Source organism: Morone saxatilis, unplaced genomic scaffold, assembly GCF_004916995.1.
Source record: "Morone saxatilis isolate NCDOM2014 unplaced genomic scaffold, NCSU_SB_2.0 Contig7, whole genome shotgun sequence".
Lineage (NCBI taxonomy): Eukaryota > Metazoa > Chordata > Actinopteri > Moronidae > Morone > Morone saxatilis.
The window spans coordinates 6,168,154-6,195,349 of NW_023340246.1; positions in this window are offsets into that span (position 1 = coordinate 6,168,154).

The following is a 27,196-nucleotide window of genomic DNA, read 5'->3' on the forward strand; positions in this document are numbered from 1 at the left end:
CCATTGGATAGCATAACAAATATAGTGCATTTACAGTGTGTGTGTGTGTGTGTGTGTGAACTTCTCAAAGAGAAAGCACAAGAAGAGAAGGAAGAGACACAACAATAGAGTGGAGATGGAGGAGTGAAGAAAGGAAAGAAGGCCTGCGAATGAAGGGGCGGGTTTGTGTGAGAAAGTCAAATCAGGAGGAATTCTTGATGCTTGCCAGCTCTTGCCACACACAACGACCCATGAAGTGTCTCTGTGTCTTAACATTATGCATGAATCAATGTAAAAAATATAATTATTATGTCAAAATATTCTGAAAATAATCAAACAAGCAGCTACAAATTGCTTACACAGATGATGTTTGGAAGATTTTGGTGTCTGCAGGAGGGATCTTATTGTGACTTTCCCAACTGTGTGTGTGTTTGTGTTTGTGCCTGAAGGCTGACATCTGGGTGCCATGTTGATGATTCTGGTCTTCTGGTCAGCAGAAATGTGCATGTTGAGAAGATGTCACATTCCCACAGCTCTTATCCTAGCAATGGCAGAACTATTGACATAACAATTGGAATGGCATGAGTATCTGCAAACGGTTAGTGGCTGCAGATGTTTTTAATAGTTCAAAAAAGGTAAAAACAAAATTGATTAAAGCTCATAATGTCAAATTATCATTGCTTAGTTTATTTCTCGCTTTTCATGTATCTTTTTAAAACACATAAAGGATGAAATTTGTATGGTGTTACACATATTTTTCTTATCAAACTGACAAGCTGGGGAACAAAGTTGTGTATTTTTCTTGCACAATTGCAAATCAAATTACAACCTCAAGCATCTTATTATATGACCTATTTTGGCAGAACTTTATGCCCATACTAAACTGTCTATTTTTCTAAAGGGCTACTCTCCATATAATCAGAAGCCACACAAATGTGTGCTCACAGAGCCATTCTGGCCACTTCTCTGCCACCAGCCCATCTTGTGCAGTTCACATGTGACATGAGGTTAAGAAGCTCTCTTTTAAGCTTGTTTAGGAGAAGGCCCCCTCCTGTGTGCCCAGCTCCGTGGGAGAAAAGTGGCCTCGAGCGCCAGTGGTGAGGAGGTGCCGTATCCTCTTCACCAGAAAGCACTGGGCAGAGGCCCTGTAGTCACAGACAGTGAGTCGCGGAGCGGGAGATGGGAAATCATGGTTTGGAGTAAAACCACGTCCTCGGGGAACAGGGTGTCAGCAGGGATTGCGGTTCACGTCCTGGGCCACACAGAACCACAAGGCCACCGCAGAGACCCTACTTTCCACTGGATCACAGGGCTCAGGCCCCACTGGCCTCTCTGTAGATATCCAGTTACTAATCTACCGGTCCTGACCAGTACCCAGTCAAATGACGCTGCCCGCCCAACGAGCAGACTGGGCTTCGCCCTGCGACACATAGACCAGAGTAAATCTGGCCCAGCTGGCTGCTCTTGGGAAAAGGGGGAAAAAGGGAGGGAGGAATGGATGGAGGGAGAGCAGGGAGAGCAATTTAGAAGGGTGGTCAGGAGACATAGGGCAGTGTGGTCGAGCGTGGTCACTCAACAGCTGTGGCTTGGGAAAATTCTCTCTTCTGGGAGAATCTGACCCAGAGGAACAAAGGCTTTGTGGTCATGTCGAGCGTGTAACTAAAGGACAGGAAATGCAGACTTTTTCAGAGGGAGGAAAAACACTGAAGCCACTCAGTGGGAGGTTTTGGTCGTTTATGGCACAACCATGTCGTCAAGCATCAAAACGGCACTCATCTCAGAACAGAAATGACAACTTATGGTTGCTATAATTTCCTCCCTTATATTCAGAAGATTCCTTAAACTAAAATCCATTGTTTGACGATTAGACATTATAGTTTCCTTTGGTTTTTAAAACTCTTCTGCATTGCAAACGATGGCAGGGGAGAGTGAGCGGGCGTGACAGTGAAGACACCTGATGTTGATCCACTTCACCACTGATTTACCTTCAACTGATCCTGTTTTTATCACTGAAACAACTCAGCGGGTCGTGACTGCACAAGTCCTCCTAAACACTGGCCATCACCTCGCCATGGAGACGCAGTCGAGCACAACATTTATTTATCTTTGTGCTCCAGCCACACCCTCACTGTCTGCATATTTAAGTCTGCTCCTTCCCTTTTCTTTCAGTCTCTTCATCACTTGCTCTGACTGTCATAACCTCAACTGTATCTATTTTCATTTCTCAGTTCTTTGTTCTCTGTTTCCTCTCCCTTGCCTGCTCTTACTAGATTGATTGCTTCCAGATAAACTTTCTCTCCTCATAGATCCTTCTCCCTCCCTCCCTCTCCTCTTCACCTTCCCTCCCTTTTATTTCACAGACAAACTCCTTTCTCTTTTCCTACACTCTGTCCCACTGTCAGTGTAATTCCACTGGTGTCAGACCTCCCAGGTGGGCCCAGACACAGGTAGATAGCTACCGCGGTGGGGAAGCTTCTCTACTGTCGGCTTCCTGACGCCCGACCTGCACCGCCCCTCACACACAGACGCACTCACACACATGCACACCTTGCCTCAGGGGGGTCAGTGTCATTGTTGGCATTGGACACATGCTTGTCGTGGTGCAATATTAAATCTTCTCATTTGATTTGGACTGTAATTATGTCGTAAAAACAAACTGGCTGTGAAGCTGTGGCCCGCCAGTGTGATCTACTTTCATCAAGTGCAGACTGGCTTAATTATAGAGTGCGCCATACACCCATCTTTCACTGGGCAGCTTTTCCTGCTGCTTCTTTAAGCCATCACATTCTTTTATTGTGCGTTAATCACAAGGCAATTGGGCCGTTTGCAATGGCTGGGGGTAGATTTTAACACTGGTCTGTACACATCCTGCGTATTCTGGAAAAAAAAAGTCAAGAGTTAAGCAGTTGTACATGGTAATGGAATCTGATGCCTCCTCTATTTCTGCGGTGTACTTAATGATATGGTTTTCATACCACAAAGGTATTCAAATGTGAGTAATATCTGCTGAGAATAAAGGATTTGCTGTTCTTTGTGCACTTCAAATTGAGTGTGTGAGGTTAGGCAGATAAATAACTGAATTTGACAATAAATGACCAAATCTCATCAAAAGAAATCTCACTGATGTGAATGTATCTTTCCCCGTGGGATTTTATTTCTGTTTCATTATCTTAAGAGGGAGCCATAAAACACTTGAAGGAATAACACTCAAGTATGAAGATCTATGAATTTTATGAGCAAATTATTTCCTCGTATAGCCACAGCTTTTTTTTATCTGTTTTTTACAGCCAGACATCTGAAATACATGTTTGTTTAGGCCTATATTTGCCACAAGTCAAGCCACATTCCACCTTCACATCAAGTTGCACAGGGGGACGCCAGATGCCAAGTCGCAACATATGGCAACATGTATATTAATTTTTTGCTGTGCTTCATGCAATATGTTTTGGATCACTGTTTCAAAGCACTCAAACGATTAAATGATTTGTATTAGGCTATATGTAAACTGATCTTTGGTTCATATGATTTCAGTAACATTGTGTATGCCTATACTGAAGCCACAGTTCATAATAGTAATACAAAATAAAAAACTACTCAGGAAAGTCACAAAACAAACAATAATTGACCAAATCCAAAATCTAAAAGCAGCCATTTATTCAGAATAAAAAAATAGTTTCCAATTATAATCTGGATGTCAATGCTCTGTGGCAATCAATAAGAGAACACAGCAAGGGTTCATGTCAGAGATGAGTGTGTGAGGGAGGGATAAAGGATGGAGCTGTCTGGGGACTGACCCCTTTATGTCTTAATAGTTGAGCTGAAAAAGAGGGGAGAGTATGAAAGCTGAAGGGTCACTGAGGGAGAACTCCCTCGTTTTTGTCCCTCTCCACTGGTCTTTTATGATGGGTTCATCTGTGTTGTGACAGGTGTGTGAAGTGGGCACCTTACTAGAGGTAATTGCCATTTCTCTCCTGTGGGTCATTGTTTGTCCCTTTGCCTGAAAAGACCATTAGAAAAAAAAGGATTTTAGGTCGCTACAGTGGCAGAGTTGCAGGCGAAGACTAATTCTTTTGTTCTCTCAGGCACAAGTTGAATAAAAATCACACTTACAAAATATTCAAAAAAATTCTGAGAACCTGAGTGGATCCATTAACAGTATGGTACGCTGTACATAAACACAGACAGTAAACACACCCTGCTGATTCTGCTGTTCTGTAGCCGGAACAGACTGCTGTGGCTTTACTGTAGAAACCATTATGGTGCCACTGAGGAGAGTCATAAAGGTGATTAACAGCTGCTTCTAATTAAAGATCAATGGAGAGTCTTTTTGAGGTGATTTGTTATATGAATTAGGATGCCCACTGTCCATTAATGACATCAGGCAATGTCACTGTAACAGATTGGGTATTGATTCACCGTTGTTTGAAACACAGCTCAAACCAAACTATAGATCACGACTACCCAAGACGTTGGGATTTGTTTATGAATGCCCCTTTTACTCAGTGTGGTAAAAAGACCCTTTAACAGCACCCACCCCTCGACCCCCCCAAATGTGTTTGAAAATGTATGGCTTTTATTTAATGTATAAATGGCATTGGAAGATGGATAAGTGGCATACGTCTTTCTAATGCTGGAGCTGAGGTAGTTGGATTTAAGAACCTGAAGTGCAAGGCTCCCACATCCTGATTCAGTAATCTGACATTACAGATCAGCAATACATCACAGGGGATAAGAGAGCCATGAAAGAACCAAGTTGATATCATATGACCATTATTCTAAACACCTACTGTAGGTAATTTTATGCACTTTAATTTTTGAACTATAGACTCTTCACAGTGGAGCAATTGATTTGTCATAGGAAAAGCACATGGTATAACTAATGATATTCATTTTCTGCCATTGAGCTTGAATGTACAATACCAGGGCCCAGGAACTAGCACTCCTAAATAGAATGCAGCCATTAGTAATATACTTGCAAAGTCAATGTACCTTCTACTTTTAAATGAATATTAGGTTACACATTGAATTGTAACATGCTTGGGCAGGGCATAACATTGGTGAATGCAGCGTCAGTTCTTAAAAAGCAGACATTTATGATCCCAGTGTCGATAAAGGCAGTGTCCTTCTGATTTCTGTACAGCTTGCTCCATTTTAGTCATTTTGTAAGTGAGCTGTTCAAGCCCTACAACTTTGAGCATTGTGGAGAAATACTATCAAGTGCAGTTAATAGATAACAGCCAATAGTTGTCCTTTGTTTGACATTAATGCTTGCCATATTCCTTTAAACTGCATTCATCATGTTCTGTCTTTTGCCAGGACTGATGACCTTGAGATTTCACAACCCTTGCAGTCTGCTCCATATCTAGTGTATAGTCAAGGTACGTTTGCTGCTTTCTCAATGGTTGCACTCGATTGGACCAATATTAATTTTGGCTACTAAGTACTAAATACTGCTGGCCCCTCTTTGCTAACTACCCTTTACCAAGAAACACTAAAAACTAGATTTTTAAAAGATATTTTATTTAAAAAAAACAAATTCGATTCACACGATTCACTTAGAATCCAACCTGAAAGGCAGTGTCCTGTCGCTACACCACTCTGACCATAACTAATGCAGCCACAAGCTTGCTTGCTTTACAGGTTGGCTGGGCAGCTCGATGTGCTCAGGGGCTTGAAAAGCAAGCCAGGTCTCGACCTGGCGAGTACTAGGGTTAAATGGAGAGTAGTCCCTTATGTACTGAGTGCCTTGCCAGTGGTCCGTCCCTTGCTCGAAGCTGCTGCTTGTGTGAGTGACTGTGCCTGGAGGATACTGGCCAGTGAGGAACATGTAGTCTTAAGGATACTCAACCCAACTGCTGCCTTGGCCTGATGGCTAAAGCTTGCTGGTTGAGTCTTGTTCAGTGAAACCAAGGCAGTGGCTGGAAGCCTTGCTGGTCAGTCTCAGATTAATAGTTTCCATGCTCCAAAGTCTTCTCGGATTGGGACAATTCACCTGCCTGGAACTCTGGAGCATAAGAGCTAAGTGGTTCAGGGGTGGTTTTACTGGGGGCGAACACTTGGTCTTGGATAAGTTCCCTCACCTTCCCTCTGAGACAGTTTTAGATGGAGTCCTAGAACCAGAAGCTGCAGAGGCAAATATGCCAGAAGGAACTTCCCAGGTAGAGCCAGCAGAAGCAGGGTTTGCACTGTAACTACTGCCTAGGAGGAGCTAGGATCAAAACCTTGGTTTTAAGAGAGACATTGGGAGAAGTTCCTAAATATGTGATAGAATAAACTTGTCCCTGAGGGAAAATGTGTCTTTTGCTGCAATCTGTCATCAGATCAGAATATCATAAAATCAATATGAAACATATTAAAACATAAGACAGAAAACCCAAATAACAAAAACAATACTAAATCCTCCTAAGAATTAATGTGCTAAGGTACTGGTGTATTTATTGCACATTTATTGCACACATTCACAAGATTTAGCATTATTTCAGCAGCGTGAGGGAGGTTGGGACAACTTTTAAATGTTAATAACTGTGATACTTTACCCTGCTTCACAAAAGTAACTTGCACCAGTCAGCATAACAAGGAGCAAGGCCCTATTGAAACAGACAAAGCATAACTACTTAGCAGAAATCAGTCAGAACATTGCAAACAAATTGGTGTTTACACCGAGGAAACAGCCATGATGTTGGTTGAAACAGCTCTAAAGCCACTATCACCCTGAAAAAGGACTTGAATCTGGATAAAAGTGGATCCTCCATGCTAAAACTTTAGTGTATCAAAGTTGGTCCAGCTGTCTCATGTTGTGCAAATGGAAATGTTGCACATTGCTGCCGTACAAGCTTAACTAAATTCTTCTTGTTTGTGTTTCTGTGTTACGGAAGCCAAGAACGGCCATGGATTATTTTTTTTTTATGCACTGTTATCTCGTGATAACGACTTATTAATTCATTATCTCGAGATAACAAAGTTTGTTCTTGTGATAACGAATTTAATTAATAATGTGCTTGTCTTGACTTTTCAAACTAACTGACACGAATGACTTCCGTCACTTACCCCGGCTCGGCTTAACGGCTACGCCCAGTGGCTACGGAAGCCATTGTGGCAGCACATTAAGTTTTGAAGTCAAGATGAACACATTATTAATATAATTCGTTATCACGAGATAACGATCTTTGTTATGTCGAGATATCCTTTGGTACAAGAGCTGCCAGCGAACGGATTCCGTTGCCAGTGGCTGTGCTGTAGGCTAACGGTAAATTACACTTTATGTTCGCGGTTTCCGCGTTTACTTGACTGGAAGCCGTGTGTGGCAGGCTCTCTGTAGCGTTGGAAATCAAGAACGAACACATTATGTAATTAATTGGTTATCACGAGAAAACGATCTTTGTATATTGAGATAAGAGAATACGTTATCTCGAGATAACGAATTAATAAGTCGTTATCACGAGATAACAGTGCATAAAAAAAAAATCCATGGCCGTTCTCGGCTTCTGTACTGTGTATTCTTTGTTTTGGTGATTTTTCTTTCTCTGTTTTTCAGTTTTTCTGAATGGTTTGAAATGATTTACTTTTTGTCAATTAGTGTGACCTGCCCATAATGTAATACAGATATTGGGACAAATCATTGTAGCAATTTTTTAGTGCATCATGAATTTAATTGTTTAGCTGTCATGTCGCCCCCTTGAAGAGTAAACATGAGATCTCGGAAATATTTTAAATACAAACAAACATGATGAAATAATGATCTTTTTTACATAATCATATTAAGAAGAAAACTTTGGCCCAACCCATGACCTAAAGAACATGATGAAGCTGACAAACTGCACAACTATATGAGAAATCTAAATGTGTTTGATAGTGCCACATCCCATCATTAAGATCTTACTCCTCTATACTCAGCTTGAGACTGTGCCAAATGTGCCGTGGTTCTGCATTGTGACAATTTCCGGCACTTCAGATGTGTATTTCCTGGCTTTCTAATCAGAATGCTATTTTGTATCTCAAAAGGGGCTCCATTCAGCCCAACATTAACAGCCCTCGTCTGTGATAATGTGGATGCTTCGGGCCATAGGCCACCAGCTGCATCCACTTGTCAGTCTTTGGTACAGATGCCCTGTCTGTCTGCTTTGGCGAATGAAACTCATGGACTAAATTGGCACTTATTGTGCAGAATGATTTTATGTACGCATTTTAATGTGCCTCATCCAATTCCTTAACATGGTTTAATTATATCTGCTGACAGCCATCTCAAATTTTAAAATGATTTAAATGGAACGCTCCTCTTGTAATTTATGTCTTTGAGTGGCCAGTGGAGACCAAATGGTCTTTGTATCAAATACGAATACTCTAAGGCAATTTATCCAAAACTGCTGGATTTTCTGTGCATCATAGTAGTTTCTCATACAAATCAAATGAAGAGAACTCAATTATGATGGATCAATAATTCAGCATTCTCAATTATGCTTTAATTGTGAGAAGCAATATCATCCAATCTTATTGTGTGGATAGGTGTTGTTGCTCTGCAGAGCTTTAGCTGATTGTTTATATCAGATTAGAGCTGTGTATCAAGGAAAAGATCAGGCAATGTCACAGAGCCTTGGATAGCCAGCAAGTGACACATAGACACACTCCCACACACACCCAGATACACTCCCAAATACACACATACACACACACACACACACACACACACTCTTAATGACACAAACACATAACATAAAGCCAAATGCTGCCACTAAAATTTGCATGGTGCTCAGTAATGCATTAGTGAACATCACTTGGCAATCTGTTCATACGGGCTTAATTGGATTTTAATACCGCCTCTGATCTTGTTTTCTAATTAACGGCGGTGGCTGGCAACCAAGCAGAACCATGCACCCAGCAACACCTTTGATCCCGGCCATATGGAGTTCCTCCAAGCACGCTGGGGATGTAAAAATCCCTCACCTAGACGTGGGCGAACAACAGGCCCCCGAATCAAAATGGATGGGGTGAGGAGAATGAAGGAGGGTGGAGAATGGAGGAGTGTGGCAAGGGGTGTTGAACGAGGTGGCGGTGGGGGTGGGCAGTGGCATGTGTCATCCACACATCCCGGCGGCATTGTTATTGATTAATTTCTCTCACTATCAGTTGTGATCACAGATACATAAAACATGAGAGGGGGGATTGAATGCCTGTACACCTTATCATCCTTGCTGCCATTTGACACCCCTTCCTTGCTACGAGGAAATGTCAATAGCTTTTCTAATCTGTTTACTTCTCCCCTTGTGGCCACTGCTTTATGCTTTTGATGAAGGGCTGCCAAAAATGTGTCCTTTTCTACCCTTGCTTTTCCTGTTTTGGCAGACAGAGTGTGGGTATTAAACTTTACATCTGCATAGTCACCCTGGCTCTCACTGGCTGGTATTTAGTTATTTAAAAGGATATGAATTAAACACCCAGTGACATTTATAAAATTCAGATTATTCAATGGATATTAGGATAGCTTCGGGCGCATTTCTGTATACTCAGCCAGTTTTTGGAGACTTGACGTGGCATCAGCGTATTGACCAAAGCCACCTTGCAGCCTCAACACCGCAGCTTTTATGTTAGGCAACATATCATAAGTGGAAGAATATAGTTAATTAATCTTCATGGTGCAATCCATGCTAGATAAATTCTCTATGGAAAAAACATTGAAAACATTTGATATTTTCAAAAGTCACATCAAATTAAATATCTTTTAAAGGGACAGTTTACCCAAAACGCTTGTAGTCTTCAAAGTGACAAAAAAGCAAAAAAACACCTCAAAACAGCAATATCTCTTTCCAAAAAGCATGACCTGGTAACTCAAGATAACCCACAGACCACACTGTGAGCAGTGTCATGTGACTTTTTGTCTTTCCTCCTACTGTAGGTAGACCTACTGACTCTTTAACCCTTATAGAAGTGGTTCTCAACCTTTTTGGTGTCAAGGATACGCATCAGGCCACAGACCCGTATTTGATAAGATGCAGTCTTGATAAGATGTTGACTCAGTGATAAGATTTAGTTATTTCATGAAGATTGCGAAACCTATGAAAAGAATAGTAATTCTTGTACATTCACTCACTTTCCTAACATCTAGTCAGTGAAAGGACCCCCTGGAACTCCCTAACAAGGTCCCAGGTTGAGAACCACTACCCTATGGGATGGAATAGTTCAGTAATGGTTTGCTTTTGTATAATCTGACACTGGCTGGTGTGTTCAAATAACTGGTTAAACCTATGTATGAAATAAAATGATAAATACCATGTGTTAATGATCTAATTATCACATCAAAAAACAAGAGATTTAGTTAGATTTTGGCAGAGTGCATCCTTTTTATGACCAGAACAGGAGAGAGGAGAACAGATGAGGGGTGTGACAGACATATGATACACCCAAAGAGCTAAGAAGAAGAAAGTATCAGATAAGACACAGAGTAAACACAGTTTGTGACAGTTCAAATCCCTCACAGTTCAAAAGTAGACCTTGTCACACAATAGAAGCAGAAGCTATGAGTCCAGGGTTGGTCAATTTTCAAAAGTGAACAAAGAGTTGGCAACATATAATCAACGACAAAGATCTTTTTTTTTTCTTAGGATTTTACTACTACTGCTTCATTTCATGTTGTGAAAGCCAGCCTATGTACCTATTTATTTATGGTATTTGATAGGGACAGATATCACAAGCAAGTAAGTATCATAGTGTCTGCAGTAGATGCTAATTTGCAAACACCCGTCCATAGAAGGGCTTTTATGAAAATAAGAGCTTAAGACAGTAAGATAAAACCTGACTGGAACGTTTTGGTAGAGTGCAGATTTGTGGGCTATAAGCCCCGAATGTCTCAAGGTCCTAACAACGCCTCTGGTGTGCAGTACATCTGTGAGGGTAATTGGTCATGTCAAGTCAAGGCAGCTGGACTTACTGTAGAGTCTTGACATTTCACAAGTCATCCCAGAGGTATTAACAGTTCTATAGTGGGAGAGGTCACCAGGATTTAACCTCTATGGGTGGTTATACCCTTGACTTCAAATGAGAGTAATAATAACACACAAGACAATATGGCAGTCATTCATGCATGATGAATTTTTTTAGTTCAGCAAGCTGCCATTTTACTGCTGTTTGACAGGAAGCAGCTCATTAACTATGCATATCAATTAAAAAACCTGAGCAAATGTGACAAATTTCATATCTACAACAGTTTGATTGACAAGCAGAAGGCTGATGTTATTAAAGGGTGTCAAATGTCCCCAATACTGACAGATACAGTGTTTTTGGTAAGTTTACATTAACATGCCCAGTATGAAACAATATCATTAAATCAGGGAATGTGATCCTTACAGTAATGTATCTTCGAGTGTTGATCATGCCAACAGCAGCAGCTTTGATGAAGAGTGTTAAAGTCCACACAGACGCTCTCGTGCTGCAGTTTGAAAAATCACTGTCTTTAATTCTTACTTTTGCAGAGAGGCACTCTGACATCAGATGGCCTTCTACAACAATGGCAAAGAAGAGGGAAGGCCTGAAAGTCCCCGCCAGTGATTGCACCTGAATAATGATGCCTTTTATACGTGCTGGTTGTTTGTCCTTCACGGGGCAATTATTTGAACAATGTGTATATACTCCTTTTAAGAGGATTGTGACATATTGTGCCCTGGCTAATGACTAGAAAAGCATTAAGACTAAAGTGGGGTTTCTAATGAAGATGGTTGACAAGGCCTGAAGGCCTTCCCTTTCTTTTATATGGAGCGCTTTCTATTTATGAAAAGAGAAATCCTTGCCCTCCTTAAATTTCCAAATTGTCCTTCGACCTTAGCATATCACAAAGTTTCTAATTTTTCCATGAAAGACACTTTTAAGCACACTGAACCCTGTGTTTACTTAAGTGGCATATTTGATTTTGGAGTCCATTCTTTTGATACTTAATGGATTACCGAAATGGAACATGTCCTTAGCTGACGTTTGAAACAATGACATGCTAATGACTAACTCAATGTTACTGGAACTGCAAAAGTGTCAACACCTTTTGCAGTACCAGCAGCTCAAATGGTAACCAGTGTACAATGATTACAACAATCTTCTTTAACAGCTGTCACAATTCTAATTGTTAAGGTTGGTACAACTGGCATCAGCATCAATACTTTGCCTTTGTAAGAAAAAATACAGATAATTCCTTACTTTATTACATCCAAGCGAGCAAGTCCGATAAATTATAGATTAAATGTAATAACATATTTAAAACCTGATATATAAGAAAGTTTTCATACAGCTCATTATATTATTGGCTGAAAAACTATACCTCACTCATGCTGCCTTATAATATGTTACAGTATGTCCATTCACATGTCAGCTGACACAAAAGCTGCTCCACCAGTTTGTCTGACAATGTCTCACAGGCCTGTTATTCAAACTGTTTGCACAGACAAGAAGTTAAAACTTCTACTGTGACATTATGTAAAACAGCAACTGAAGTTAGGTTATTTTTATTTGAAAAAGATTGCGGAAGTGTTTAATATAGTTGCATAGAAAAAGGGAAACTGCTGACGCTTAGATGGTAGAAAAGTATATTTTATGTATACATTAAACATATATATTGACAAAACCCTTGATTGCTTCATCTGTATTGAAAAATTGCATAACCCCAAAGAGTTGTCTTATTTTGTGGTGACTGTGACTCATTGTCCTTAAGATTACAGTCCCACAATTTTGAATTCAAGTTTTGAAAGGGATTGACAGTGAGGTTTGGATACAGCAGAGTTGTCTGGGCTGCACTGTACAATAAATGGAATAAAAGTTGCACCTTTTAGCTGACTTGGCCCCTCAACAGCAAAGCTCAGTTCGTAAATCAAGATGATAATTTGACCATACTATGATAAATGTGGGATACTGAGATGAAACAAGAGAAGATTTAATGTGATCCCAAGCTTAATCACAAAGATAGAGACACAGTAAATTAAAAAAATTAAAAAATTAAAACACCCACATGGGATCAATTTTTTATATTTCTTCTGAAGCTAAACGTAATGTACAATATGTTTGTGTACAGTATGTACACACACAGCAAATACATGTTTGACTGGGAGAGTAAGTTGAGGTCTAATTATGAGTTCCACAGAATAGACAAAAAAAATATTTCTTTCTTCTTCTCACACACACACACACCCACACACACACATACATGTGTATGCATCATACACATTGCAACGTCCACAGTGGTGTACACGCCCAGTGTACTTAGCCCAGGGTGATTCTGGCACAGATACAGAAACCAAAAGACAAGTCATATCAGCAATGCAAACCGTCCCTCGGGTCAAAAGTGATCAACATCAGTGAAATACCACAACAAGTTACAGACTGAGTATGCAGTTAGGTTTAAACGCTGGAATGAGCCACCTAGCTCAATCAGAGTTATGAAACGGTGGGTATAAACATGCATTTGAATGTAAGTTTGATTTATAGAGTATGTCTTTTAGCTGTCTGAGCTGAGGTAGAATTTCAGGTTGTGTCCCTATCTGTCTTCCTATGAAAGAGACACCGTCAAGAGAAAAATATGTATTTGAAAATACGTTCAATCACTGATTGTATAGAAATGATAATTAGCTGAGCACTCAAAGGTAAAAGAATAGCAGTTTTGTAGAAGCACCATGTTTATGCTATAGATTGTAAAGGACAGGAAAACAGGTTGTCTCCCATACCACTGGAAAGAATTTCAAAAGAATATGGTCAAGTCAGAACCCTTTTGTCACATGGCAATTCACTCCTTTTCTGTCTGCTGTCAAAGAGGAGATTAAGTTGTCAAAATGTGGGTCTTGGTCCAGACTGGTCTTTTGAGTGGATATTCACTAGTCTGATCTCCGCCACTGCTAATAGTCAGAGCTCAAAGGGGAGCAGGGAGAACAGAGGAGGGAGAGGGGTAAGAAGGCTTTAGGATCACTTTACCTGGATTCGGCAGTGTGGCGCTGGTGGATTAGTGCCCCGGGCCTCATGGCACGCTAGTCTGCAAACACCCCCATAACACTGTTCTACAGGTACAAACACACATGCACACACACGCTCATATACAGCACGGTGGCCAGTAAACACACAAACACATAGAATTGAGGTTCATTACACATAAGCACATGTGGTTTGGCCTTGCATCCAAACACATCAGTGCTTTTAAATCCATTCTTATATCCAAACATGCCGACACACATCTATGTTACCACACAAATGTCCAGTGATCTTTATAGTGATCTTTATAGTTTCACAGCAGCTCAGGTCTACGCAGCCACAGCCCAGATTCAGTAGCAGCAGATAAAACAAGTACTCTTAATTCCAGTGGCTTATAAAACTTCTGCATTGATTTCTGGCTTCCGCACAGTTGGGATGCCTCGCACAAACTTTCTTCGACATCCTAGAAGCTTTCAGAAGTCTGTTCCTGGTCTGATATCACTCTGTAAGGTCACTCACTCATCCAGAACTGCAAAACCATAACCCATAAAGGAGAAAATACAGGTTGTTCTTGGCAGGGAGGAGAGAAACCCACCGAAGCTTCATCCCTCTCTGCCGCCTCTGCCTGCTCTCCCCCCAGTCACTACCTGATGACTTCTCCATCCGTTTTAATTGGTAATTATTTTGCGGGGTTTAATGCCTTTATTCAGACTGTCAGTGTGGAGTCAGGAGAGGAGGATTAGGTGCCCCAGGGGGACGAGACACTGGCACGGCCAGGACAGCTCATTTTTACACGGGCAGGGGAGGAGGACAGCTCATCTTTGATCCGGTTGGGGCTTCGCAGGCCAGAGGGGTGACAGCTGCACTTTCTTTAGCCCACATTTGAATTTGAATTCTATCTTAGGATGCAGCGCGCCGCGGACTTGGCAGGGCAGTGGGGTAATCTGCTCGGCACAAACGCCCGGGCCTTTTCTTCCTGTGTGCCCTCGCAGAGATTGGAGTAATTAAAGTTAAATGGAATGCATTAAAAACTCACTTGTGCCGAGGCTGTGGCGGCCGTGCCAACATTGAATGGGCTGGGGCTGTCCTTTTACGCTACTCTAATCCTGCGGAATATATGTGTGCCCCGTGACTTTGATGCTACGCTACCAAAGCATCGGAAACGGCTACCAGTGGAGCTACAACTGACTGCTGGCTTTCACCTCAGAAGAACATCTTGGAGAGCAAATTCAGCTGGATTCTGACATTGGCAGGGGGTTGGATGGAATCAGCTTGGGAAGGCTATTAGCACTTTCCAGACTCGCATGTCACTCTCAAATCGTTACGCTTTGATGTATGGTCTATTTAAATACCACACACTGCCTTTCCCCTGACCTGTGGTAATATTTAGAGTGAATCCTTACTAACTGTCCATAGCACATAAAGAACTTGTACTGTCAGTTGTTCTGCAAAAGATTGGCTTATACATGAAGAACAGCTTTCCATGCCAACAAATGTTGGCTCTCAACCAATGCAACTTTGCAGAAGAGATGGCCACTCCCAGTTTGTTAGCCATCTTGATGTGGACAGTAATTGCAGCAAAAGACAAATCTGCACCTATAGCCATAGGCTGGGAACCAGACCTGCTCTTCAAAGTGGATGTCAACAGACTTGAGGCATCAGACACTAAGGTAATTGTTGCCGTCTTTCATTTTAGAGGAATGTGGACAGAGACAAAAGGGGGCAGGCTACAAAACTATCATCATAATCTCTCCCTGGCTTTGTGTGTGATCCTCAAGCCCTTCTAATGAGAGGAGATAGGATGGAGAGGAACATAGGGGTGTGGGAGGAGTGGAAAAAAAGGGAGTTTCACAAAAGTGTTTTGTGAAACAGAAGCACAGACCAGAGCAAGTGGTTAAGGGAGAGACTAAGATGCAAAATGCTACCTTTGTGGTTTACAATGGAAAATATCTATGCAAATTCACAAATCAATAAATCAGTCAGTTAGTAAGTTCCAATCTGTAAACCTCACCAACAAGTCCTCATCCAGAAAAAGTTAAAAGAATGCCTTGACATAAGTTACACCACCACCATTTGCCTTTAGGCACACCAAACAAGACACGCCAAATGTTTCAGTAAGCCAAATTTGATCTGTGTTGTATTTTTGGAAGGGCATAAAGTCTAAATGACACTGACCTCCACAGTATTCACAATTTCCTTTTTGAATTCCCTTTTCCTAACCACAATTTCTCATTATGTCTGCCTGATTACATTGCCTACCCTTTTGCTATCCTTCTTAGTGTTTCCTCTGACAAAAACTAACATCCCAAGCATACTGGTCAAGGTATTATCGCTGCTTGTATAATACAATTTGGATCTCTCCAGCCCAGTATCCCTAGGAATGATGGATATAATAATGCAGGATTCAGCACCTCCCGGTTTACATCCAGTGCCAACAATCTGTGCCAGTACAGGAAGTAGTTTGCCCTGTTGGATGGATTTGTATCGTGTCTGAGTTTCATGTGGGAGTTCATGTCCCATCACAGACCTGCAATTAACGTTTGCCTTTTTATTAACTGTAACCGCTATCTTTGCCTAACCCTAAGCAAGTGTTTTGTTAGCTTATCTTGTTTGTTTAATCTGTAAAAGCATAGAAACAATGTTGAAATAGTAAGTATGTATACATTACTGTTACTGTCACTGTTAGTTACTGTATTTAACATACAAAGCTAAGCTACGTTTTTGCTAGATTTCATTAGGTATTTCCGTAATGTGTAGAAGGGAAATTCTACATTTAATTTTAAAATATATTCCTATAATTATTCACATTCCTTCAAATATTTTTATTAAGACCATAAAGCAAGAAAGTCTGCAAGATACATATTTTACATGATGAGACTGTCTCACTGTCTTTCTTGTTGCCTGGAATATTTTGCATCAAGCACCTAAATTGGATTTTGAAGACAGCTGATTTGACAGAGTCTTCAAGAAGATTAGATGAAAGAACGGTAAAGAATGGGGAGACAGAAGTGGTTAACCCAAAAACCAAACAGAGTAGTTGACTGGCAGACAGACCAAGAGAATGACAGAGAAAACAATAGATTCACAGTCCAACCACACAGACAACTATCCCTGTCATGCACTGTCCAAGCTTATGGTACAGATGCACACACTCATGCATCTGGACATTTCACCTGCAGGTCACGATTCAAGTATATCTCCAATGCATACATCCTCTCTTTAACTGCAAAATCAGAAAAAGTGCCTTGATTACAATCATACTGCTATTGTCTGTAATAAACAGGCAAGCTGGTGCTTCTGTGGAGGAGGGATTCAAGTGCTTGTTCACTTAAAAGTGAAAAGAATCTCTGAATAACTAATTAAAAAGCATCGGGATTCCAGTATAAGACCATAGTTTATACTGTTGCAGATTTGATTAGTGGTGATTTGTCTATTCGCTGACAGACGCTTGATGTTGGCGAGATAAGGGAAAAAAAGCCAAAGCTTTTGGCTGGGAAGCCCTATTATTCATGGGCAGCAGTTCAGTGTGTATTTCCATTAGATGTGTGAAGGCCTCTAAGGTCTAAGAATGCACTTTAATAGATACCTGTCAAATGTAATTAACTATGTTTTTCCTATATCATACGCTTTCCCATCGCCTCCAGCCAGAGGCTCCACAGTGTGTTTGTGTGTGTGTATACAAGTACACATGCATATGTGTGTCTGTGTGTGAGAGAGACAAGAGTCTGTCTCAGCGCCTTTTGCCACCCAGCGATTGGAGACAGTTTTAATTGCAGCATGACAACCACAAGAAAGGACCAGAAGCCCCATAAAAGCCAAAGCAAGCTGGCAGCCGTCCCACAGTGGAAAGCTAGCCATGCCATAATTACAGGTAAAAAGACCTCTAGCACTGTAGCTCAGCACCGTGTTTATTTGACACCAATCATGCAACTATGCAGGTATCCCAACAATAACGTGCTCTGTCCCGACAGGACTGAGGTGTCTCTGAGAAAGACTTGGACATCAGCGGTAATCAAGGAATGCCTTGTGGCATGGAGACTGAACCCTTGTCATAACATGAAAGCAAGCAAAGAGACCTTGATTTTAAACAGCTCAGATGAATTCACCAGTGCAAGTTACATTGTTCCCAGTCAGAGAGGAGCCTCGCATGGCATCAATTATTCATTTTACAAGACTCACTTCTGCCTCCAGTGAGCAGGTCGATTTGAACGTTTTGATATCCACAACCAAGGGTGTAGCGGGGCACATTAAAGACACATTAGCAAAGTTAGTGACACCTCCTGCTCAACAAGGAATACATTCTTTTCTCAGCTAAAGCCGAGATGAGCACCTGTGCGCACTTGAGCAGTGGGTTTGAGATGCACTGACTTATTTTCTTTGTAGTATTTGGTTTTGTATGAGCAGAGGAGTGTTTAATGACTCTATGCATGATAGCACGCACATTTAGCCTGGCCTATGGGAGGCCTAGGGTTGTCTCTCAAAGTGACAATAGGGGTGGAAAAAGAGCTCCTCGGTGACACACTGCATGTGTTTAAAGAAATGTGTTGGAGTGAGCTGAGGACCACTTTAGTGCACACATGCGATTTTAAATCTGCTCAGCTCATTCAAATCAGACTTCATCTTTCAATTTTAAGCAATCACATAATCACACCAATATATTGGCAGTGTAAATCAAAAACATTTTGGTGACAGCATTGGTCTCTATTTGGAAATCCAGACCCCTAGCACATAAATCTCACCTCTGTAAGTACTTTACGAGAGCACAATGTGTGTTTTATGTGTTCTTTATGAGTGTGGAAAGGCCACATCTTGAATGACACTCGCTGCCAGAGCCATAGGGGGAAAAAATACAAAAAGGTTTTACAGGCTCATTTTCTATAACATATGCTCACTTTCCACTAAGGAGTCTGTGAAAAAATGCAGGGCAACATGTTTCCCCTCACTGCTGTTCATCTTTTTTTTCATTCATTCATTGACACTGTTATTTACTTGTATCCTGGTCGTGGTGATTTACTAGTTAGGTAATGACTGTCAAGGCAATTGGCTGCTAAAGTGGTGAACCGGGGCTCAAGTGGAGGGCAGTGTTTATCACAGTATTGACTTTCTGACGAATGGTGCCACAGACTCTTTTGTCACGAAGACTGGGCCACTCGAAGAGCTGGCTGAGTGAGGTCACGCGACCCACAGCTCATACTAATCCTGTTGTTTTATTCTTTAATCAGGTTATTTGTTTTCTATCTTTTTTTTATTATTATAATTTTTATTTATTTTTATTTTTACATTTCTTTATTTTATTGAAGCATTGAGGCGTGACATATAAAGGTAAACAGCAGTTATTTGAATGAAACAGGTGAAATATTTTAGGTAGTAACTTACCAGCAATGCCATACATGGGTCATCCATCAGGCGAGGTTGCTGCTACTGCATACAGAACATTTTCACTGCACATGTTACATACTTCAGATTGCTGTTGGTTCAGTGCTGAAACACCGAGATGTTAGATTCTAGTTTCAAAAATGTCAGAGGGTTGAGAAACATATTTGATTGCATGGGAGAATCAGTCAACTGGAAGACAGTTTGGGTACAAATTTAACTCCTCTCCAAAAATCCAAATCTTCAATTAATTCACTTCAAATTCCACCATAGGATTTATTAAATGCCACTTTTGACAATATGAAGTTCATTTCAAATAAAAGGTTTGAACTGTGTCCCCAAGGGACTCTTGGCACCTCCACAAACATATGGTGTCCATCTGTCTGTCATTTTCCAAAGATGTAATCAATCTACTGTCAAATTTATGGGAAAAGATATTCTTTTGCAACCAACTCTGATGATTCTATGCAGCTTATTCAACACTACAGAAGTTGTTGGCTGACAGCAGTGAAGATATGAATTTTTCAGCGATGGATACCAGCACATAAGCTTCATGGTGGAAGGGAGTTACAGAGCATGCAGGATGTTGTGGGTTTTTACTGCCAGAATTCACAAAGTAAGGGTTTATAGAGAATAGAAACAGGGGGAGAAACTGTACCAGTGGTCATGAGACTGCTTACCAGATGAACTTCACTGATTGTATTTAAACTAGAGATACTAGAGAACAACCTAGTTCTCCCTCTTGCTTTTTTCATACACCCTGATACATGATAATATGTATTGTCATTTCAATTTTATGTCACCCCCATGCCCTAGTGACAGCAGCAGTAGGAGGATGTATTGCACCTATTGGGTTTGACAGGAGAAAAACTATTGGTCAAACATAAAGGAGTGGGCTGAGTTACAGACTGACTGGCCACCAGCATTTTTGTCTGTGTCACTTAGCGCTGATAAACTCTCCCGAGCTTCAAAAGAGAGACAGAGGAAATCAGAAGGAGACCACACGCAACCATGAAAGGGAGGGTGGTCCCTGATCTGTCGACACAGAAGATGAACTAAGGTTACAACACTGGATATGGTACTTTTAAACCTGTTTTACTTAACTAATTATTCTACACAACATGATATCTTACTGTCAGTGATGAAACTGTTATATCTTCCTCTTTTATAACATGTTTCTCTAAGTATAATGTTTAAAATTGGGTATGACTGAGAGACTGACACCAGTAAAACAGTCAGGAACAGTACAAAAAGCATTGCTTATATCTAGCTTTTAAAGGATTAGTTTGATGTTTTGGGGAACAAGCTTACCTATTTACATTGTTGCCTAAAGTTCGAACATTGATACCGCTATGGCTAGCAGCATGGTAGCTTAGCACGGCATAAAGACTAGAAATAGCTGTAAACAAGTCACCTGGCTCTGTTTATCAGCACCTTTTTATCAGTGTATCAGCACCTCTAAAGCTTATCGATTAGCAAATGTATATCTCTTTGTTTAATCTGCACAAAAATCAAAGGCAATCCGCCAACACTTCAGGGAGTTAGTGCATCTGGCCAACAAGTAGTCTATCCCATCTTACAAAACTACATTTGTGCCTTGTTTTTATACAGTACAGATTAAACAAACAAGATACGATGTGTAACAAACCGTAGCCTATAGTGAATCTATTGTTTCCAGTCTTTATGCTAATCTAATATCTCCTGACTGTGACTTAATATTGAACGGATACTCATGAGAGTGGTGTCTATCTTCTTGCCTAACTCTCAGCAAAAAAGCAAATAGGCATATTTTGCGAATGGTGGAACAATTCCTTTAGTACCGTGTACCAAACACACAATGACACGCTGTCGCAATGAGCCTTGTAGTTACAGTATGCAATGAGTGCATAAATAGACACACAAAGACACACCCTCACACGTGTACAGTACAAGCACAGAAACTCAGAGTTACTTAAATGCTCCAACTTTGCTTGTACTACAAGATATCCAACCATGCATGTCTCCCTCCCTCCATTTTTCAGCACACATGCACACAGTTTTGCTCTCTCTCTCATGACTATAAATTTGCATATCTAGAAAGTATTTCCTGGTAAGTAGAGCAATGGCAGTTCTCAGGAGAGACACAGACACAGATAGAAATTTGTATTAAAAAGAAGAAACATCTAAGCAAAAAAAGAACAAAACCACGGTACACCATTACTTTAATGATCCATCATGTTCAAAGGAAACTTATTCACAGTCCTGCTGCAATAAACAAGGGAATGAAACACAGGAGTAAAGTGCTTTTCATTTGGTGCTTGCATGGAGCAGATGTTTGCTCTTCACTTCTCCTTTTTCTGTAGTTTTTCACCACGTTTCTGAAAGATGTCATATAGCCACTGCACATTATACCATTAAAGATTAAATGGATAATATTGAGGATTGCTGTAGATTCCCCTTGTATCCGTGCAAGATAGATGGTCTGAGGTCTAATTTTCCCATGAGTGTTCTGCCCCCCTGCCATGTTCAGCTTTCCCATTTTACTGTCTGATTTTACTCCTATCTCTCTACAGATCTTTTTCAGTATTGTCGATCACATGAGTCCCTCCTCTAGTCCCTGTGACACAGTTCCCACAAAATTTCTACAATCCGTCCTCCCTCCTAACCTTAACCTTCCTAGCCTGCTTTCTACTACCAACTCCTCTCTCACTTCCAGGTACGTGGCTGACAAACCTGACTATTTAGAAATTGCCACTGTTGAGCCACTTTTTAAAAAACCCTCTCTCAATCCAGCCCAGTTAGAGAACTATAAACAAAAAACAATCCTTTTTATTAGAAATCGTTGAAAAAATGGTTGCCGACCAGCTCCTGAAGCTGGTGGAGAGTCATAAAATCTCAAAATTTCAATCGGGTTTTCGCCAAAAGCATAAGTATGACTTTTGACCATCATGTTACAAAATCGTCCTGTTTTCTTCACCTACGAAATATTGCAAAAACAGATGCTTCTTGTCTCTCAGAGATTTCAAACTATTAATTCACACCTTTCTTTTCTCCCGTCTAGATTACTGTAATTCCCTCTACATGTGCCTCAGTCAAGCTTCCTTAAATCATTTACAGTTAGTCCAAAATGCAGCCACCAGACTTTTAACCAGAACCAGCCAGCCGTAAAATTCAGAATCAATTACAAGATCCTGCTGATTACATATAAGGCACTTCATGACCTTGCCCTCAGTTACATTTCAGATCTCCTTGTTCCTCATTCCACTCCTCGGCCACTTCTCTATTCAAATCTTGGGCTTTTAAATCTTTTATCCATCCCCCAATCCAACTGCAGAATTAAAGGTGACTGTGCCTTTGCAGATCTTTTTTTTTAAATGTATGTGTATGTTTGTGTATGTATATATCTATATATATGCGTATATATATTGTTTGTTTGTTTGTGAAGCACTTTGTAACTGTGTGTTAAAAAAAATGCTATATAAATAAAACTTTACTTATTTTCTTATTTACTTATCTCTCCACCATAGGAATGTGGGTGTGTCTTTTCCAGTGAAATTTCTCTTTTCTCCACACAGGCCAATACATCTAGGGGTTCAGAGTTCAAAGGTTATGAGTCCCAGAAGGTGTCAACCTCATTATCCGAGAGAGCATCAACCCAACCCAGAGGGCTTTCTTAGTATTTAAGTAGCCTATGACCTATTGCTACTGGGGAGGCCCTCTGTTTCTGTCGTTCAAGCTGCTCTCAGTCTCCAGTTTACTCCCTTATTCCAGGGGTTTCAGGGTTCAAGTTCATTGTCAGCCTAGCCCAGACATGTCGAGGCCATTCAGTACTTTGTCTGTGGCAAAACACTGTGCGAATCTGCCTTTTCTGTCTGTATGTGTTGTTCAGTCATGCATGTCTTGGTTGAAATGGTGACATATTTCACGTACTTATACCTATACTCTATTTATTTGGCTAGACATTTTTATTCCTGGGTTTTGTACATGCAACCGATGTAGCCTAAAAATAAACAGATCACAAAAGCTAAAAAGAGAGGCAGTGTACTTTTTGCAGTAAACATTCATCAATAATGTGATGTTTACAGTTCAATTAAGAAACCAGTCTCTCCACCGTTTAGTAGTTGTTATGTTATATCACATGATCATCAGCTGATAGAGTCCAGCATAGGTGGGAATTGTTGGTTCTCTGTAAATGATATGAAAATAATAAATATATTATAAAGAGTACCTATGAAAAGTGTCCTGAGAGGCCTTCTGTCTCAACGGCTGTTCCAGGTTCAAGAATGAACTTTGAACTTAAATGTTTGAGCCAACATGGATGAGATGTCTTTGAAGGGCTGAACACTACTGGGAAAATTGAGATCATGTTCAAAAGCTCCTGAACAGACCTGGTTCAATCAGTTAACAATCAATCAACAAAATGCTGCTGTGTTTGAGCTTACCTCAACATGCCTATATAACAAACATTTCCTGAAGTGACTCCACTGACACAGATGACACCTTGTTTATAAGGGCAGCCAAACTGGATCGGCTTCAACTGATATACGGAACAGAGACTCCCAGTCCAGGATCCTCTCTGTCCACTCTCTTCTTTCTCTTTAACGCCTGATTGTTTAAGTGATAAGTGACGGTGATGGATGAGCTGGGCTTTGTGTAATTATTGTCCTGGTTATCACTGTCACTGCTGATAGCATACATCACTGTGTTCCAGCTCACATTGCATGTGATAAATAACAGTAGCCAGAATAAAATACATTCAAATCATTTGTGAACAGACCCCTGGAATGTAAACACACAGGCGGGCTAATGGAGGGTCGAGCTGCTGATGGTGTGAAATCATTATACTGTGCGATAGCGTGATTGCAATGTTTTTACTGTCTCTCTGCTGTAACCAATGCCAAATGAGCAGCGCAATGGACTACACACACAAACACACACACACAAACTATTTCATACCAGCTCGGAGGCCCCAACATATTTGGCCTTTTTCCTCACTCACTGCATGTCCTAGCTTATCCAAACAAAGCTTCTTTTAAAGAGGAGTCATTCAATCATTTTTTTAATACTTTGTCAGAGGCGATTAACTGATTCTAATGCTTTATCATGCATCTATGATACCTGACAGCCCTTAGGTGATGTAATCTTTGAGGATGATTTATGGATTATGGCAATTAGCGCTCAGATAAAGGCTATTATTAAAGTTCATTTACCTTTTACAGATGACTGTGTGCACTGTGAAGTCTTTTCGAGGAACATTTATGCAGTACCTGTGCAAAGATAGAATATAATGTAAGATAAGAAATGGCTTGAGGAAGTCGGTGTTTAATCTACAGGCTATCTAGAACTGTGATGTTTCTCACACATTGACGTGGTTAGATATCATCTGCCATTTGCCACATTTGCCCGTTCTGAGTGCTATTTATAAGAATAATAACAGAAGTCCCTGCTATCTTTAATCCATCACAATAAAATGAGCCTTGAAATAGTCTATTTCCATTCCCTTTTTTCTGTGCTGCCTCCGCTTCTGTCTCATTCTCTCTCGGAATAGAGTGAACATGACCTCTGACCCTGAGCTCTGTGGCTGACTGAGCATTATGAGATGCTAATTGGCCATGTAACAATATATCAAACTGTGATATACTGCCATGTAAAATGGTGAAAACACATTGCAGACTAATTAGCTTGGCCAATTCTTACTTTGGTGATAGCAACTTATATTTAGTGGGTCATTTTTTAGGCACTAAAAATATAATTTCTTTCATTTTCTTTATTAGTAGTCTCTGGTCAAGTTTGCATTATGATCTTCCAAAGATTAAATATGAAAGTTTGCGCGTTCAGTTACAAAAGACATTTTTATAAACATGCAAATCTTAATTGATAGTCTTTATTTACATTCCAGTATAGACAATAATTATTGCAGAATGTATGTTAATTGTTGGATATTGCATCAGTAGAGTTTTTTTTTATATATTACAAAACGTTTCTTAATCCACAAAATGTCAGTATAACTCTCAACAGTTTACAGACTTGCTCAAAAAGCTGATTAAAGTTACATCTAAGGAAGCATTTAAAGATCCCATTCAGACATATATTAAGACATATACAAATAGTGTGCTTGGAACAAATGTGTGTTTGTTTTTCACCGAATTTCTTTTTCACATTCAAATCCTTAAAAAGGCATCTACTCCTTTCAAAATCCAGAATTTATTTATCTAATATTTTTTCCTGCTGTACACAACTGTAAAGTCCGTTCATAGTGTATGTGCATTGGTGGCTTCAAAATCTCCTTCTAGTGTCAAATTCTGCTATAGAAAACATTGTACCGTATTGCTTACATCAAAAGAGCAGAAATCTTTACAGTCCTCCAGTCATTTAATTCAATTTCTGTGGAGCTCGTGAAGGAATTCAGCCTTTTTTTTTTTGCCAGTTTGAAATGTCACCTGATCCCATACGTTACAATCTGCTCTACAGACAAACTCTCCCTCACACCTTAATGGACTTTTTTAGGAGATTGGATGTCTGACAATCAACTGAAAGGTTGAAAGACCAGAGAAATGTCACCTGGGGTCATGTAAGAGTGACTTAACCACAAAAAGTGACATCTAACACCTGTAAGTGCTTTTTGCTTGTGCAATGTCATGTATGTGCAGTGTAGAACAAGTAATTATACAGTTCTATCCAATCATTCGTTCATTCATTAAACATTGTTGAGTTTAGTGTCACTGTCATTTTAAACCATGCATCTCCAAAATGTCAACTTTTCAAGAGATAAAGAAACTGCCCTGTTTTCAGCTTGGTGACAGAAGAATCCAGTGAGTTTAATGATTTACTTAATTTAGGTAAATAGGCCATTTTTCTCATGTAGAAACACTCCCTCCTTCAGTGATAGTCACATATTTATTTTAGAACAGAGGAATCTCTTATTGCTTGCAGTATTTTAAAATAATTAGATTTTTTATGTATAAAGTAACCCCGGTTGAGAATAGACAACATTTTGACAAAAATGCTTGTACAATGAGTTGATCCTATGTTGTTTAAATGTGGTGTAAAAAGTGTAATTTTTCCAACAAACTTTTTGGTTTGCCATCCAGCTTTTTAGTGTAAAACCACAAAATCAGTTCATACAGATGCAAAATGCAAATAAATACATGATTTTAAGTTGCATATACTAACAAACTGACAAGAATTTGTGAAACCCTTTCTAGGGCTTGAGGTGTAATGCTCTGTAAGCTGATACAGCAGCTTGGTTGGTGAGAATGCATGGTTGTGTTCTTATGTTAAGATTTTATATAAAGATCAAGTTTCAGTGTAGGAATCACACATTTTTGTTCCCTGTCAGTGGAGGAGACAGGGAGCAGTTTAAGGGCCCTAAAGGCAGATCAATCAATGCTGGTCTGTGGAAGTTGAACTGTTGGAAAGGTCAGACAGGTCAGGGAGCACCAAGAGTTCACTGCTGGCTGCCTGAAGCTGTCTCTCCATCATCTTAGACAATAGGTCATTGTCAAAGGGAGGTAGAGACGCTTGTCCCAATTTAATTGGCACTCTTGGTCCAAAAATCAAAGCCAGTCATTTGGATGATTTGAAAATTAAACATATTGTAGAATATCTTTTTAGAGTAAATCAGGTGTGTACAGCTGCACACAGTACAATGGATGACCTGAAATGACAGCAGCTTGGATACATGAGCCACTAAGTACCCCATAAAGCACCTTCACGCCTCTCCTCTCTCTTTCCTTCTCTCTCACTTCTTCTGTCTCACTTTCTGCCCCCCCCTCTCCATCTGTCTCTTTCTATAGCTCTGTCTTACTCTCACACACCCCCCTTCTTTTTTTTTCTTCATAGACAGATGATACGCTGTCCTCTTTCCAACACCCTTGCAGTAGCATATTTCTCTCCCTGGAGCAAGTAACTCTGTCTTCTGCCTGTGTCCACACTC